This window comes from Pinus tabuliformis, chromosome 3_2 (assembly GCF_031772625.1).
Source record: "Pinus tabuliformis cultivar Carrire ecotype Pingquan chromosome 3_2, CPIR1, whole genome shotgun sequence".
Classification (NCBI taxonomy): Eukaryota; Viridiplantae; Streptophyta; class Pinopsida; order Pinales; family Pinaceae; genus Pinus; species Pinus tabuliformis.
In genome coordinates, this window is record NC_142302.1 from 921,377,485 (window position 1) to 921,395,066 (window position 17,582).

Below are 17,582 nucleotides of genomic sequence, written 5' to 3' on the forward strand. Positions count from 1 at the left end.
TATTGTAACCGTGTCGCAAGTTCAAACGATGCCTGTTGTATGTCAACCTCAGATTTCTCAGGTTCTCATGCAACAGCCCCTTGACCCTGCGACCCAACCACAATCGCCTACTGGTGGGGCGACACAAGTACAATCGGGTAAAATCACCCCACATCTTGGTCCAATGGTTAGTATAGCACAACAACCCATGGTATCGCAACCGTGGATAGTGCAATACCAACAGCCACAATTCCAACAAGTGTACCAAGGTTCTGAACAGCAAATCTTTGCGAATACTGGACAACCATATATCCAAAATGGCCAAAATCAACCACTTTATAGTAGTCAAGTCCATCAACCGTATCAATCATACCAACATCAACTCCATTATGCTGGTATGCAAAGACCAACTGTTCAGGCAATTCCATCGTACCCTGGTTACGCTTCCCCTAACTTGAATCAACAGTTACCATTCGTGGCGACTTTAGAGTTGCCTGATTTACATCGGTTAACCAATGATCCAATTTCTTACACCCCATGGTGGCCAGTGATCCCGCACAAACTTCCATCCGACATTCCTAAATTCAATGGAAATCCAGGTGAAGACCCGTCGAATCATGTGATGACATTTCATCTATGGTGTTCGTCGAACACTTTAAATGATGATTCGATAAGGCTTCGCCTCTTTCAGAGGACATTGACAGGTCCAGCGGCGAAATGGTATATAGAATTGCCAAGAGCTTCGTTCGACAATTTTAGCTCCCTTGCCACGACATTCTTAACCCACTTTCAATTACCAATAAGGTATGAAACGGGAACAGAGATATTGACTAACTTCAAACAGACAACCGCAACTCATATATCAGATCATATACATGAGTGGCGACGTCGACGAAGAATGGTTAGAACATACGTTCCTGATCAGCTTTTAGCTGAGTGGTTTATAAAGTCGTTACTTCCGGCCATAACGGAAGATGTGGCAAAGGGGGGAGTCGTAACAGAAGAGCAGGTTATTGCTCGTGCGCAATATTTGGACTTAGTATATACTCAGTCCGGCACGCTCTATGACAAAATACCAGACGCCCCTAGACCAGAGTTTTCAATCCCTCCTCCTCCTAAATCAAATAGTGACTCTCATGCCGGCGATGGCGTGATTGGCACAGCAAACACGAATCCGAAAAGGACCAATCAAAAGAAAGCCCGTAAGGATTCGAATCAAAATGCGCATGAAGAAGTTCTTGCTTCGGAAGTAAATGCCGTATCGACAGATAAGGGCAAAGAAACCAATCAACCAGGAAGCAAGAAGAAACAAAACAAAGGGAAGAAGAATAAACAAGGTGAGTCATCCCCTAAGAAAAATTCTTCGAACCCTCCTGGGAATAGGAAACCGAATCCATGTCAAATATGCGATGACAAAGATCATAACACTAAGAATTGCCCATTCAAAGCTGAGCTAAAGAGGTTCTTTAAGAGTCCGCATACCTCAGCTGTGTCAAGTGATCCATTTCCTAACCCAGGTCAGAATCTGGTTGATAGTGGAAACGCTTCCCCATCTCAAGTGCTTATGTTGTCGGTTTCAAACCAGCAAAATGATGCTTTGATTTCGACAAGGAACAAAGATTACGGGAATCCACAGGTGTCGAACGATAAAGGTAAAGATCAACCTAGCAGTTCGACAACAACTTCGGCAGAAGTTGTACCCCCCATCACGCATGAATTAACGATAAAACCGCCAAAGGGAGTAGTACACAAGTCGACATTTAATCCTCGTGCCAGAGCGGCACAACATTATAACATAGTGGAAGATTTGGCGCAATCGCCATCTGCTATGTCGACTCTTGAGGTACTACAACATTGCCCATCCCAAAGGCAGGCATTGTTATCAGCAATTGGTGGGGTGGATCCTAAAGATTCCAATCTGGTATCCTTTGATCACAAGGGGTATGATCCTCAGTTACCAGCTCAACTAGCTTTCCTCGTCCAAGTGAAAGCCCTCAACAAAACAGTTCATAGAACGATTATTGATGAGGGGGCATCGACATGTATTATGTCGATGAGTTGCTGGAAAACTTTAGGATCTCCAACCTTGTCGCGATCATCGACAACATTAAAAGCATTCGACGGAAGGATATATACCCCTTACGGTATCCTTAGTAACCTGAAAGTTGAACTAGGGGGCAAAACAGTAGAAATAGATGTTGAAGTCATTGATGGCAATCTTGACTATAACATCCTACTGGGAAGACCATGGATTTATGCCATGCAAGCTGTTGTGTCGACTTATTTTAGGAAGATCGCATTCCCCTTTGAAGGAGGGATTACGGTCGTCGATCAACAAAACTTCCTCCCTAATGGTTCACAGGTTACAGGAAGCGTTCCCATGATCCATGGCAGCGACCGGTCGATTCAAGATATTGGAGTAGGTCTGTTGAAAGATCCCACTATGATGGGAACTTTCGCGCTACCACCTCCTAGTGGCTTAGGAAATGTACCATTTGTAGCAACATGCAATATGGTATCCACCTTGAAAGACACAGAAGACAAAGTCGCTATGGATCATGCAATGGTTTTGCCACCAAGCCCCATTGAAATATTGTAGCAATCAATGTTTCATGCCTGGGAGGCGAATCCCGATCAGCGCTCTTCGAGCGTTTGGGTAGATAGATCTAGAGAATATGGTACCCCATTAGATCCTTGGTCGAAAGTACATGGGACTGACGAAGGAATCTTACGATCAATGATGATTGAGGGGGCACCATGGAATGATCACCACCATCGTTCCCTTCTTCCGGAATACGAAGAAGATACTCAGAAAGATCTTTACCACCCTTCAGTCTTTGAATTCCTAACAAATACTGTAAACACGGTGGATTCTGAGCGAAACTTATCCAATATTGAAGAGACTATAGCCATAAATATCTCGACCAAAACAGGTATTGTAGAGAATATTCATGTTGGCAAAGGTTGTGCTCCTTCAGAACTGGAAATATATAACGCTCTCTTTCGCGAATTTAGAGATGTCTTTGCTTGGTCGTATGATGAAATGCCAGGCATCGACTCGAGTATCTTTGAACATGAAATTAAAATGTATCCTGATGTCAAACCAGTAAGACAACGGCTTCGACAGGTGCACCCTAAGAAAGCCGCTGCCATTAAAGCAGAAGTTGAGAAACTTCTCCATGCTGGATTCATCTACCCGGTTCCTCTAACCGATTGGGTATCGAATATTGTTCCTGTTATGAAAAAACAAGGAACAATACGAGTGTGCGTCGATTATAGAGATGTAAATCAAGCTTGTCCGAAGGACAACTACCCTACACCCTTCATCGACCAGATAATTGATGAATGCACCGGATGTGAAATCTTTTCCTTTATGGACGGATTCTCCGAGTATAATCAAATTAATATCCGCCCGCAGGACTAGTCGAAGACTGCATTTATATGTCCGTGGGGCACATTCGCTTATCGAAAATTACCCTTTGGCTTGAAGAACGCAGGGGCGACCTTTCAGAGGGCTATGAATTATGCCTTCCATGACATCAAGAGCATTGTTCAACCATATCTCGACGATCTTCCAGCTCATTCGCGAAAGCGGACTGATCATCCGCAGCATTTAAGAGCGATATTTCTACGTTGCCGACACTACAAGATAAGACTCAACCCACACAAGTGTGTGTTTTGCGTCGGTTCTGGTCATTTACTTGGCTTTGTAGTCTCTAAAGATGGGATTCGTCTCGACCCTTGTAAGGTTCAGGCAATCATCAATTTGCCTCCACCTTCGAATTTGCTTCAGATTCAGAAACTCCAAGGGAAAGCAAACTTTCTGAGGAGGTTCATTCCAAATTACGCAGAACTTGCTAAAGGTTATACACGTCTTTTGAAAAAAGATGTACCCTTCGATTGGGACCAGGTTGCGCAAGCTTCCTTTGACGCTTTGAAAGAATCTCTAGTAAAAGCATCATTAATGTACGCCCCAGATTATCTTAGGGATTTTAACCTGTATCTAGCTGCAGCAGATACAACCATTGCGATGGTTTTAGTTCAAGAAGTCGATGGAGTTGAACATCCTGTATATTATTTAAGTAAAAACTTAAATGATACAGAAAGTAAATATTCTTACGTTGAAAAGCTAGCGCTTGCTGCTGTTCAAGCGGTACAGAGATTTCGACATTATATCCTCTTTAGGAAAACTACCATTCTGTCAGATTGCAACCCCATGACTTATATACTGTCGCGACAGTTGCTGGGGGGCAAGTATTCCAAATGGATAGCGATTCTTCAAGAGTTTGATCTGGAATTTGTGAAATCCAAGTCAAAGAAAGCTCTGGTATTCGCAGAATTATTATGCGACCTCCCTTCGTCGTCCAACGATGAAACCTCCAAGGAATCAATCGTGGACGAGAATTTGTTTCTGATATCTGCAAGCGATGAATGGTATGGAGATATAATTATCTATCTCCAAACCCAAAAGTTTCGGCCAGACACCTCACACTCCGAACAGAAACGTATACGATACCAAGCAAAAGACTACATGATCGTCGGTGATACTCTTTACCGTCGTGGTATCGATACCGTTCTGAGGAGGTGTCTCACCCATGAAGAAGCCGAAAAAGCCCTGAATGAGTGTCATTCAGGCGCGTGTGGGGGGCATCAATCAGGTTTCACTACAGCCCAAAAGATATTAAGAGCAGGATATTTTTGGCCAACAATGTTCAAAGATTGCATAATCGCAGTCCGAAGTTGCCATTCCTGCCAAATCTTTGATAGCAAAACCAGAAGACCACCCGCACCCCTGGAACCAATAGTTGCAGTCGGGCCTTTCGCCAAATGGGGCATCGATTTCATGCAATGTAACCCCACCTCGACCGGGGGGCATGGGCATATTATAGTCGCAGTAAACTATTTTACCAAGTGGGCCGAGGCGATGCCTACATTGGACAATACCGGTGAAACAGCTGCCCTATTCTTTTTCAATCATGTAGTCGCCAGGTTCGGCGTACCCCAGGCTATAGTTACAGATCATGGATCGCATTTCCGCAATCACATGATGGTCGTATTAGCTGCCAAACTAGGGCTATCTCACGACAGCTCTACTCCGTATTATCCACAAGCCAACAGACAAGTTGAAGCAATCAACAAAGTCCTGAAGCGTATGTTGCAAAGGATGATCGGGGTTCATAAAAGAAGATGGCACCTAATCCTGTATGCAGCCTTGTGGGCCTACCGAACCTCGGTAAGAAACGCAACCGGATTCACACCTTTCCAATTGGTGTACGGTCTAGAAGCAGTCTTACCGATCCAGTGTGAAATTTCGTCGCTTAAACTCGCAATTGATCTCCTCCCCGGAACTTCGGAAGAAGAGGCTCGTTTCTTGGAATTAATCCACTTGGATTAAACCCATCGTGATGCCGCTTTGGCTAACGAAGCCCATAAGAAACGAGTCAAGGCTCAGTTCGACAAAAATGTCAAACCCCGTGTCTTCTCAGAAGGTGATTTGGTCTTGCTTTATGACCAAGAATCCGATAAATTAGGAGCAGGAAAATTCAATTCCTTATGGATGGGCCCCTATATTGTTAAAAGAGTGTTAGCAAAAGGAGCCTACGAGTTAATAGATTACGACGGAATTCCACTGGCGCAGCCCCGGAACGGGCTGTACCTCAAGCGTTACTATGCTTAAATAGTAACCTGCATGCTTTTGTTGTATTTTGTTTTCGCCAAAGTTCTTGTTCTGGTTGAGTGATTCCCTTTTTTTTTTCGTGGCAGATGTCAAACCTTATGGAGACATGTGTTGGATATGCCGACGGAGCGAGTCGTAGTTCGCGGAACCTATCCTCCGCAGCATGGGCCATTTTTGATCCAAGTGGCGAGTTAGTAAGTTTCAGAGCTGTATGTATTGGGCAATCAACGAATAACATCGCTGAGTATAGCGCGTTGATAGAACTACTCTCTGATGCCATCACACGAGGCATACGCCGACTAATTGTCAGGCTAGACTCACAGCTCGTAGTACTACAACTCAATGGTATATATTCTGTTCGCAATCCAGCTATTTATCGCATGTTCCTAAGAGTAAAGATCTTGGAAAGACGATTTGATTCAATTCAATATCAGCATATTTCGAGAAATCTAAACACATTAACTGACTCATTGGCAAACTATGTGTTAGATAGACATTTGCAACATTTATAAAAAGGACACATCATAAAAAGTGTACATATGAATCATCCAAATCAACCAGAATGAGACTCGAAAATCAAAATATATATAAGTTGTTCATAAAGTTCATACATAATGTCCTGTAACCGAGACAAAAATTGGTCATGTGACCTAAAAACTCAAAAATGCTAGGGGGCACCCTAGCCTAGTGATGCTCCTGATAGTAAGCCACAGTCTGTGCTATCATGCGCAGAAGACGGGTCCATCGTCTAGGTACACCGATAGTATGCTGCTGCATCGGTAAAGGTAACTCGTCAATCTGTACATCCGGAAGACCACGGGTAAGGTTCTCAACCTGCCCCTGCACAGCTGTAAGGGTCTCAGTATCGCTAAGATCACGGATAATAACTCTCCGAGCAGGTTCCTCCGCCGGAGCAGCAACAGGTGGTCTCAGACGAACTGCCGGACGAACAGGACTGACATCTGCAAGCACACATGAGTTCAATTAAAGTCTTGATAGAATAAAGCACAAGAACATTATAAATGAAAACAATGAACAGTAATATGGTTGAAGTTCTTATCGGTAGCATCCCACTGAGCACCGTCTGGCAGTACCATATCCGGATCACCCCGGAAATCCATACCAACATATGGGTACTCGAAAAAAGCCATCTCCTGGCGATCGAACCACCTGAAGAAAGCGGCATTGAAAGAAATCTGGGATTGACCTGCATGTCTGGACATGTGATCGACCCATCGCTGCATACGTGGCTTGGTAGGAGAAGGCACTCCGAGATCAATGTACTGAGGTTGCATCAGAGGGATCTTCTCCAAGGCGAAGGCAGTCAGAATCGAACCAAAACCAAAGTTCTTCAGCTTCCCGTCCTTCACCTTGTTCAGTTGACTTTTCGTTTGAGTAAGCACTGCATCACTCCAGTTGAAGATCTTCGGTTGGAGACACTCCAAGGCATGCTGCATATGAGACCTGTTGGCAACATGTAAAGATGCGCTGCCGGCCATCCTACCAAGAGTATACAGAATAGACCTGAGAGGCCTGCTAGTAACATCACGGATGACTACCTTGCCGTCTCTGCTCGGCTGGGACCCCTCCCTGCAATACTGGCGGACATAATCTCTCACGGAATCATTTCCCCGAACTGTACCTGATAAAGAAATGGGGGCACCCCGCCTTGACAAGCCAGTCAAGAAGTAAATGTCTGTCACGGTCAATGGAATAGGTTTGTTCCTGATCTGGAATACTTGGTTAACAGGATCCCAAGCATCAAGCATATACTGCAGTAGTGAAATCTGTGCTCTCATGCTTGAGATACGGAAAAACTTCAGCATACCACAGTCTCGTAGCGCGCCCACCGTAACAGGATCATGAAGGGCAATCATATCTTCTTCTTCATGTTCTCGTTCTCGCCATGTGAGGGCCATCTTGATCAAGAATCCCTGCAAAACAAACAAGAGAATGAGTCAGCTCCTGAAATTGATGAAAAACTGGCGAAAATTTCATCAAAAGCTGTAAAAAATTGTTGTTTTTATGCCCCAACGCAGGTGCCCAGTGTACTACCTGCGTTGGGGGACAAGCTACCTTCAAACAGCTTGGATCCCAACGCAGTTTTTGAATGGGGAACCTGCGTTGATCAGAGGGCGCCCTGGCAAAACCCCAGAGGCTCAATAGAACAGCAAAATAGGCATAAAACAGGAAAATGAAACCATGAAAATGAAGAGCTAAGGTTTAGCTCCTACCTGGTCCAAACGGCGCCGAAAATCGTCCGCAGAATCTCCCGGAATCAGCTGATGAAAATCAAGGGGAAAGAGGCTCCTCCAAAGCTCCAACAAGCAAAATGTAAATGAAATGGTAAAATGAGAGGTAAAAACCCTTTTTATTTGCTTTCTTACGTAATTCAAGGTAAATATTAATGTGTTAATCTCATTTTCAAGTAAATATTACTCATTTATAACTAGTTTGTTGCAGCAATTTGAAAATGCAGTGCTATCAGTGAAAAAGAGAAGCTAGTTATGGTAAAAAATCAAAAGTAAACCATATAATCGAGCAGTTTTAGCAATGTTCATGCTCGTTAAAAAATAAACGCAAGACCCGAGCAGTTTTAGCACATAGTTCATGCTCGTTAAAAAATAAACATAAGTTGTGAGCAATCTTCCCCTAGAGTTCAAGCTCACCCAAAAAAAATGAACCGGTAAATAACCTTGGTAAATGTAACCTTTGACAGCCATATTAAAGCCCTTGGTCGTGTTCTTGCAGTCTCACCTCCATCCGTTCATTTGGCCAATCGTTCATCTCCATGTGTTTGTTTACCCATTTTGAGGAACAACTGCGAAGAGTGATTTCACTTAGCCATCCTTGTGACACTGCCGTGATTGGAAAATTCCAACCTGTACCTGGAATCTGCTGCTATCCCTGTTTATCACTCGTTCCTCAAAAGACGAGTCTTCTTTGAGCTCTTTTCTCCTGACTCGTAAAATATGAAAAGTTTGCCGAGTTTTTGCCTTCCAGCTCGTTAAACGACCGGAAGAGCTATCCCTCCTCTAGATTTTAATCTTTTTGGACCTGAGGGATTATTGCACAAAAAGATCGAGCGCTTGTTTTGTTCGGCTCATTAAAGCAATCGAAAATTCATCCCTTCTGTATTGTTTTATACTTTTTCGGACTTAAGGGATTAGATGACGAAAAAGGAATTCTGGAGTTGACTTTATGTACCTTTTCAGACTCTCTAAAAATGAAAAGGACCGAGTTATCCTTGTCGTTAGACTCGTTAAAATCATTAAATAGCGACAAACTTGTCTTTAGACGAGAACGAGTTTCCCTATCGCTAGGCTCGTTAAAACATAGCGATGGGCTTGCCCAAAGGGCAGGTTATAGAACAAGCATATGTTATCCTCCTCAAGCTTGATAAAAATAAAGAGGTACTGGTCAGCAATGACTGCGGAAAAATTGGGAGAACCTCACAGCTTTAATGGTAGCAAGTCGCTCTTGAACATGACACTTTGTCCTCCGTATCACATCGGGTTGGGTTGTTTCATTCACCGGTCTCATCACCATGGTCCTCGCCACACCATCCACATTTGGGGTAATGCTACCAATCCATCACATCAGTGTCGTTATATGTTCAAGAGATGTTGTTCTGCAAAGAGTCAACCATGTCCCATCCACTGCCATACATTGTCCTTCATCCATTTCATGACCGCCACCCTGAATCATACATCACAGTTTGTTTTCACCTCATCACAATCACTAGCTCCGTTCCGTGTCACTGATGTGGGATTCATTAAGGCCCTCCTTTGACGGATCACTCCTTGTCGACATCAGCTCATTATCCAAGGAGTTGATCTAGGAACAACCCCTTCAGTACTTTGAAGCTTGCATGCCTCAATGGCAAGTTTCTCACTTCCGGCGACAGGTATACATCAATGACCTTCGACCAGAAGATTTTGCATGGTGGTCGATGCCAAGTCCTTTATTCCCACCATGTGAATTGTACTACCGTACCTTGAGGGTCATCATCCTTATCGGTGATTCCTCTCGCGCTTGTTAACGGTTTACATCATTGACCGGTAATCAAGCGATGTCTTTCCATGTTCGACTTCAAGAAATTCTCACATGGATCGACTTGTACATCGAGTGAAGATCGAAAGAGATTGAAGACCCCGGATCTAGTTTCATCCATCCGGGCTGCGATATATATTCAGGATATAAAGACATTTGATATGTACATCATTGCAGCAGATGATCATCCTTCTCAAAGGATGATAATTTCAGCAAAGAATTATCAGTCTATCATCAGACGATCGTCTGTGCTATGTACCAAAATGAATTTATAAAGCTGAGCATGGGAATGCCCGCCTCAGCTAGATCGTGAAAAAGAATGAAAAATAATGTATTGTATTGTATCTTATTACAGGACACTTCTCAGCAGATTGAATGAACTTCGGATCCTCCTAATAAAGCATTTCACCCGATAAACGACCTCATACTTTAGGGGGCATCTGTTATAGACAATTTTGTGCCTTGCAGCATCAGGCATGAATTGTCAATAATCCAAGGGATCCAAATTCCCTAAACATGATGTTCCTACCCCTAGAGGAACAAGGTCAGCAAACCAACAGCTCAGAGATTAGTTCTCCACTTGAAAACACTCAAAAACAAGCAATCCTGAAATCAAAGCAGGTGCTCCACTAGGCTTCTGCGTTGAAACTCAACTCCTCCATGGTGTACCTGCGTTGCAAAGCAGGTAGAACAAAGGCCACCTGCGCTGAGCGAGATGGGACAAGTGGCACACTGAGTCATTGCTCTGAAATCTTCCAAAAATGACACTTGGATCAGGGATTTCGCCTTGTGATGAGTCAGAGGCTCTGTTTCTCCAAGTGGAAGCAAGGTTCTCCAAGTGGACTCAAGAACTGAAGATCAACTGAAGTGAGAGAGGACACAAGGCAGCTTCATCAAGGTGATGACAGACCCCTCCATGTTTCGCTTCATCAAGCTCTCGACCGCCAGGTGCAGAAACTTCTCGCTGTCCACGAAGTCCCAATCCTAAAATTTTAGTGTAGGCACCTTGCCTAATGGTGGACCTTTGAAGGTGATTCCATCAGGGAGGAGTAGGGTTTGGAGTGCACTCTTCATAGCCTCCAAGTCCTTGGGAACCTTTGCTTTACCTTTTTGCGGGGGAATTCACTCAGGAAGCTTCGTTGTGAAAACCATGGGAGGCACGTCCTCCTCTACATCATCTTGCTGCTCTATCTACACGATGAGGTCCTGCAGATCATCTTCCTCTTCTTCTGATTCAACATTGACCGCCTTTCCGTTCTCCTCCATGGATAAGTGGCCAAAGCATGGGTTTCACGGGGACATGCAGACTGGTCCTTGCGCCTCCTTACTCTTCTTTGGTCTTGGCGTTCGTAGAGATTTCGGAACCTCCGGCGCCATACCCTCCTCTGTAGGATTATCATGAACCATTTCAGGATGCACAACTTCTCCAACAATATCCTCAGCAAATATTACACCTGGCTTGGTCGCATTCATCATGTCTAGTCTATAATTAGCTCTTCGTACACTCAATTTCTCTAAATTCGCTCGGCGCTCCACACTCTGTAATAGCTCAATTCTCAAAAGACCAAGTGTTGTTCCATGGTAGGTGCTTATGGTTTTAAAGTACTTTTCAAATTCATATTCAACCGTTCCCCCCCAAATTCATATCATAAATGTTCCCTTGGCGGCAGATTTGCCAAAATATTGCCCATAACTTATGTCTTAATTGTCCACCGCACGCTCCATTTTGACTTAATTCCTCCATCTTATCATGAACAGTGACATGAATAGTCACTTCATAGTTCATCCACGTGGCAACGCACCCCCTAATGCATAGGCATGAACCCTGTGACATACCAACTCTGCGCGGACCCCTATTATCGCGCAGCTCCCAAACAGGCTATTTTATAGTCCCCCGCTCTCTTTCAACTGTCTGGAGCGATGAGACTTTTCCTTCTTCGGTTATTCAGGTGGTCACACCATCCTAGTGTAGCTCTATCATGCTCCATTGGATAATCCATGAACCATCTCTTATTGTCCTCTCTGCGCGTCCTTTTGAGTGTAGTGCGCTCTCTTGATTTCGGCGTAGCATGAGACGCGGTCCCAACCACGACATTAGACCGACTAATTTCTAATGATATTCTTCCCCTTCATCAAGAAGTGAGTGCATATCTGGCTGTACTAGTTGAGTTTTTCCAACAAGAAAAATGTTCTTCAGCTCGTTCCCCAACTTTGTGATTTTTGCATCCAGTAACATACTCTTCTTTCTCAGCAGTACCTTGTTTCTTTCCAATTTGCTAAGTTTTTCATTCCCTCACTGAATGGCTTCCTGAATTCTTTCATACTCTCCATCGCGGAGCTTTGTGATCTCTTCTGGTAGGTCTTTCTGCACTGTTCCTTTGTTGGCATTATTGCAAATAAGGCCTTTTGTGGAGGTTCTTCAGTGATACCAGTTCCTTCTTCAATCTGCAGCCTCGAAATTGACTTCGCGGCCAATTTTTTTCATATTTCGCTATAAGCCATTTGACTGCTAGGATGCGCAGGTCCCACTCTGTACATCGTATCTTATGTCCTCTATTCATGAATTCGCATACCTTGATGAACGCTTCGCTCCTGATAGTTGGTAGGGCGATCATGTTCTGGCTTTATATTTTGATACTTGTGTGTGTTGAACCAAGCTATCTGTTATACATCTATACCCATTAGGAAAGGTATGCATGCAAGTTATTTTTCCCCTTGCAATTGGTTCTCATCGCTAACTGTGGTTTTCCAAATTGTATGTGCATCCGTTTTCTACATTCGGGCCAACTTTCCGAATTTCCTTGATGTGTATCCCACCATCCTATGGGTGTAGCACATAGAGACCATTTCAATGCATCGAACCAATGTTATTTAGGCACTACGTTCTCAAATTTGTGCAGAAATTTTTCCACCATGGTTAACCCATCATATATCGATAGGTTGGGTACCACTGTAGCTACACAACATAGTGATTTTTTCAATCTATTGCAATTAAGTGTTGTCAACTCATGTAGTCGATTATGCCATCTTTCTATTTCTTCCTCTGAATCCGAGGTGCAAGAGCTACTACGCTCCAATGAAATTCTTCCATCAGTAATTGGATTCACTGATTCTTGCTCACACGTAGTGATCTGATAAATGCAATCAATCTCATCATCACTATCTTTGTCAAGCACCGGTTCAGTGTATCGTGCACCTTCAGCAGGGTCTAGTGGTATGACCATGCACAACGCCTTCTTCTCGAAAATCATCTTGAGCTTCTTGAAATTAATAATTCCATTCATATTAGTAGCCCAATCGATGTCTAACAGCGCAGGATATGGATTTCTATCATCAATAATCTCCATCACTTCAAAGTCTACCAGCGTGCTTGCATCTTCAATATCCATAGTTATTCCTTGCAATCGCCCCATTAGTATGATTTTCTGCTAGCTTTCCATTCATAACTGAATGGGAGACCACTGCAATGTGGGCTTCCCCATTCATTCCCAAGTCTGTTTCGGTAGTACATTTGCATCTGATCCTAAGTCTAGAATTACCTAGTCCATCTGATATTCTCCTATCTGTGCAATCAACCTCATTTCCCTTCCTGTGTGCGAGGCATGATTTCCTTCCTTTCGGACCATGCACGGTTCTCTAGACCCTGCGCACCTAGTAATAAGTTCCTGTAAACTTTTCACCACCATACTGTCGTGCAGCAATTTCATACATGTCTCCAGAAAAGTAGTAAGCATGGAAGGATCCATTTTGGACTCTGTTTGATACTTTCTACCTAAAGTAGAGGCTTCCATGAAGCTCTTCTTGGCTTCCACAAGTGTTTCTTTCGCGCACTCCAAATAGAATTTAGGTTCTTTTGTAGGAGCCTTAACCCAATGATTTTCTTCCGGTTTTTCCCCTTATCATCCCCTATCGCATTGCCACTTCTAAGCATCATATTCATGTTTGGGTCATCTTCGCGTAGTTCGGCCCTCATCATCAGTACATTCTGAGTTAGGGCCGGCTGGAGTACCCCTTCTCGCACATCTTCGTTATCAGGGTAGGGCAATCCTCTGTCTCATGATTGAACTGATTACAATACGAACACGATGCCCTAGTAGGATTTGTAAAATCGTGGGTGTAGTGACCAGGCCCTCCATAAGGGGTCCCAAACGGTTGATCTGTTACAATTAGCATCATCAAGAATTCAATGCATGTTCAAAATCTAGCCAATGGGATCAGACTTATTTTATGAAAGGTTATGTTCGTTTCTTTAATATGTCCACTGGGTATTAACATGCTAATAAAAAAACACAACACCCATGTGAATATTTATATGTATATGAAGCATATATAAAATACATTGAGGCATTTATCACCTTACTCTAATATATAACTAGTTCTTAAACTACTACATCTTTAAACTCAGAAAAAATAGCTATCTTTCTTGCAACAAAGGTTAAAATAACACCTTTTGAAATTACTCTATGAAGAATGATTATTATGAACTTAAGGTTAATCTATGACAACTATCGTGGACAAAATTCATGTTTATGTTTCTAGATGTATGCACATTGTCTATGTAGAGGACACAAATACAAAGAAAAAAAATAGTAATGTAGCATCCATATCAGGAGCTCATTTCCTTAACAACAGGAAACTATGTATGTCCATTTACTTGATACAAAAACAATTGAAAAACATCAAATTAAATGAATAATACATATTACATGGGAAAATACTTATCTTGGATTCAAACAAAAGATGGATTACAGAGTTGGAAACTTCACTAGCCAGCCAATTGTATACAACTACAGCCAAGCTACTTCCTTATGTCACCCTCGATCTTACACAAGGAATCAAGATTCCTGCTACCTCCACCTTGAATTATATATATATATATATATATATATATATATATATATATATATATATATATATATATATTCCACCCAATAATGGGAATCAATAATCCTCTTCCAGAATAATTAAAATGAGTGCAAGAGATTAAAGGCTTTTCCTTTACGCGGAATCTTCAGAATAATGCTCCACCCTAACAAGTCAAGGGACTCTACAGAAGCCCCTCTCTACCCTTGAGCCTTAGATCAATGAGAGATTATACCCACCTAGTGGAGTCCCCTCTCATTCTCCCAATACTCAATTAAGATATTTTCATTTGAGACGAGCCAAAATCCCCTGTGTGTTGTTGTAGATGTCTATAAACATGGATCTTCGTCAAAGTATGTGTAGGCTTCCTCTCTTATTTGTTCTCTATAGTGCTAAAATGCTAAATGTGAAAAAATGTTATGCGTTTTCAACTTGTCATTTTTATTTTGTGGGAAAATTTGGCTACTCTATGAATATCCACTATGTGTTCTTGTGCTAGTCAATCTTGTTCGTCTACTGGCTTTTTCCTTTTTTTAGTTGATCTCTCCTTGTAGTTCATTGACCTTTACTATTTTATTTATTTTTATCTCACTAATCATGGAACCTTTTCCTAACCTTCTTGCACTTGAAATTAAATTTTGTCACATCTTCTTTCCTTCTCCATTGGTATGTTTCCCTCCTCCATTAAATCCTTTGTGCTCCTTGTCTTTTTCACTTGTCAAAGAAAAATATGGGCTTGTGTCCTATTTTGTGTAGTTCGTAAATCACTTTGTGTAATCCATACATTCTAAAAACCAATTTCTTAGACACTTCAACCACCATCCCTCAATGGCTATCCCAAGTTTGTCCAGTTTTCTGCAACAAGCAAATTAAGCATCCCAAGCAAGATCCATCCCTAGTGACAAAAAATTGTGTGTGTGTATATATATATATATATATATATATATATATATATATATATATATATATCGACTCTGTGAATAAGAAGAATATTATGTACAAACTTGGATTGAATCAGTTTGCATATATGACTGATCAAGAATTCGATGTGGCCATGACATTCTTTAAGAATATCGGCGATAATGGAGACAATAGAGTGAAGAATGGACAAAGGAGGGAGCAGTAACTCTTGTGAAGGATCAAGGGTCTTGCGGTATGTATGATGAGAGAAATAATTTCAATTAAGATATTACTATTACTAGCTAGAAACTTTAGGTAAATGGTACGTAAGGATCAGCGATCAGGTTCCCTTTAGATACAATTGACAGAACATAGAAGTAATGGAAGTTGTTGGGCATTTGCAGTTGTAGCTGCTATAGAGGGTCTCATCCAGATCAAAAAAAAATTGTTTACCCTGTCGTCGTAGCAATTGCTTGACTGCACTGGCCAAGGAAATGACTGCAATGGAGGGAACATTATCAATGGCTTCAACTATGTCAAAAATAGACGGGGAGGGATAACTACTGAGTATTACTATTCTTACACTGGTGTGAAGGGTGTGTGCAGAGATGGAGTGGTACAATAATAAGGCTTAATGATACATACTAAGATGGATTTTTGTATTAAGATAGTTAAATGATTTGTGCATTAAGATAGTTAGATCCTGTTGAGATGGAGTTCAAATGGGTTAGGATTTGGATAGTTAGATTCCGTTGAGATGGAGTTTAAATGGGTTAGGATTTGGATTGGTTTTATAATTTCTAATTATTTTAAATTGTAATTATTAGAATCATTTCATGTCATTTTGTTCATGGTTTATATGAGAGGTTTTCACAACTAACCATATTTGATACTTAGAATATTGAATTGTATAGACTCTATACAAACAAAATATTTTAGAAATTTTGTTAAAAATTACTAAACACATAATTAGTTTTTATAAATAACAATATATTATTTATAATAATAATGTCATGTAATTTGTAAGACAATTAAATCATTGTTTTGTTTTGTTTTGATATAGCTTCCTCAGGGACAAACTATTAGGGGTGTTCAACGTGCCTCTCTTGTTACTGAAGACGCTCTCAAACGAGCAATATCTAGTCAACCTATAGCTGTAGTGGTAAAGTTTAAAAATATTAAAGATATCAAAAGTTATCAGAGTGTAAGTGGTTATGATTCCTTATATTGTCTTTTTTGAGAAAAAATAAGAAAGAGATGAATAATCTAGCAAGTGTAACTAATAGAATTTTGTTTGTTGAGCAGGGAGTATATAATGGTATATGCAGCAAAGAATTTGACCATGTAGTTGTAGTGGTTGGATATGGAAAGGAAAAAAAATTTTGAATCCCACAAAAATATTGGATAATAAAAAACTCTTAGGGAACCACATGGGGAGAAAATGGATACAAGAGAATTAAACGAGATGTTAACACATCAGGAGGAAAATGCGGTGTTGCCTTGATGGGCATATACCCATACAATTAATGCATTGGCATGGAATTAGATGTGATCACATTATCAAATAATGATAGCAATTGGCTTGACAAAAGTTTGGCAAATTACTATACAATAGTGTGAAAGTTTACCCTTTATTTTATTAAGCATAGGTAAAATAAATTCTTAATTTATTTTGTAGAAGTTTAATACTTCACTTATATTATTGTATTGCGTTATTGGTAATATATTAAAATAATTTTAATTAGAAATTTTGTTGTGTTTTTGTAAATTTTAAATGGAATTATGAAAATAATGAAATGATGAAAAATATTTATGTCAGTTCTAAATTTAGATTTATTTTCAAAAACAAATTAATTTAGCTATACATTTCCTTTATGTATTTTTTTGTTATTTTGTTTCATTTTCAATACATTTAAAAAATATACATAATTTCATGACAAATAACTTGCTATTTCCCTTAGAGGTGCTCTACAGTATAGGGGTAGATCTCATGTAAATGTAAATTTAACAACATGTAATGTTTAACATTTAACATTTGGATCCTATTGAGAAATCAATCTAATTATTATTATCTATAAACAAAATATAAATTTAAAATATGAAGAGGTTT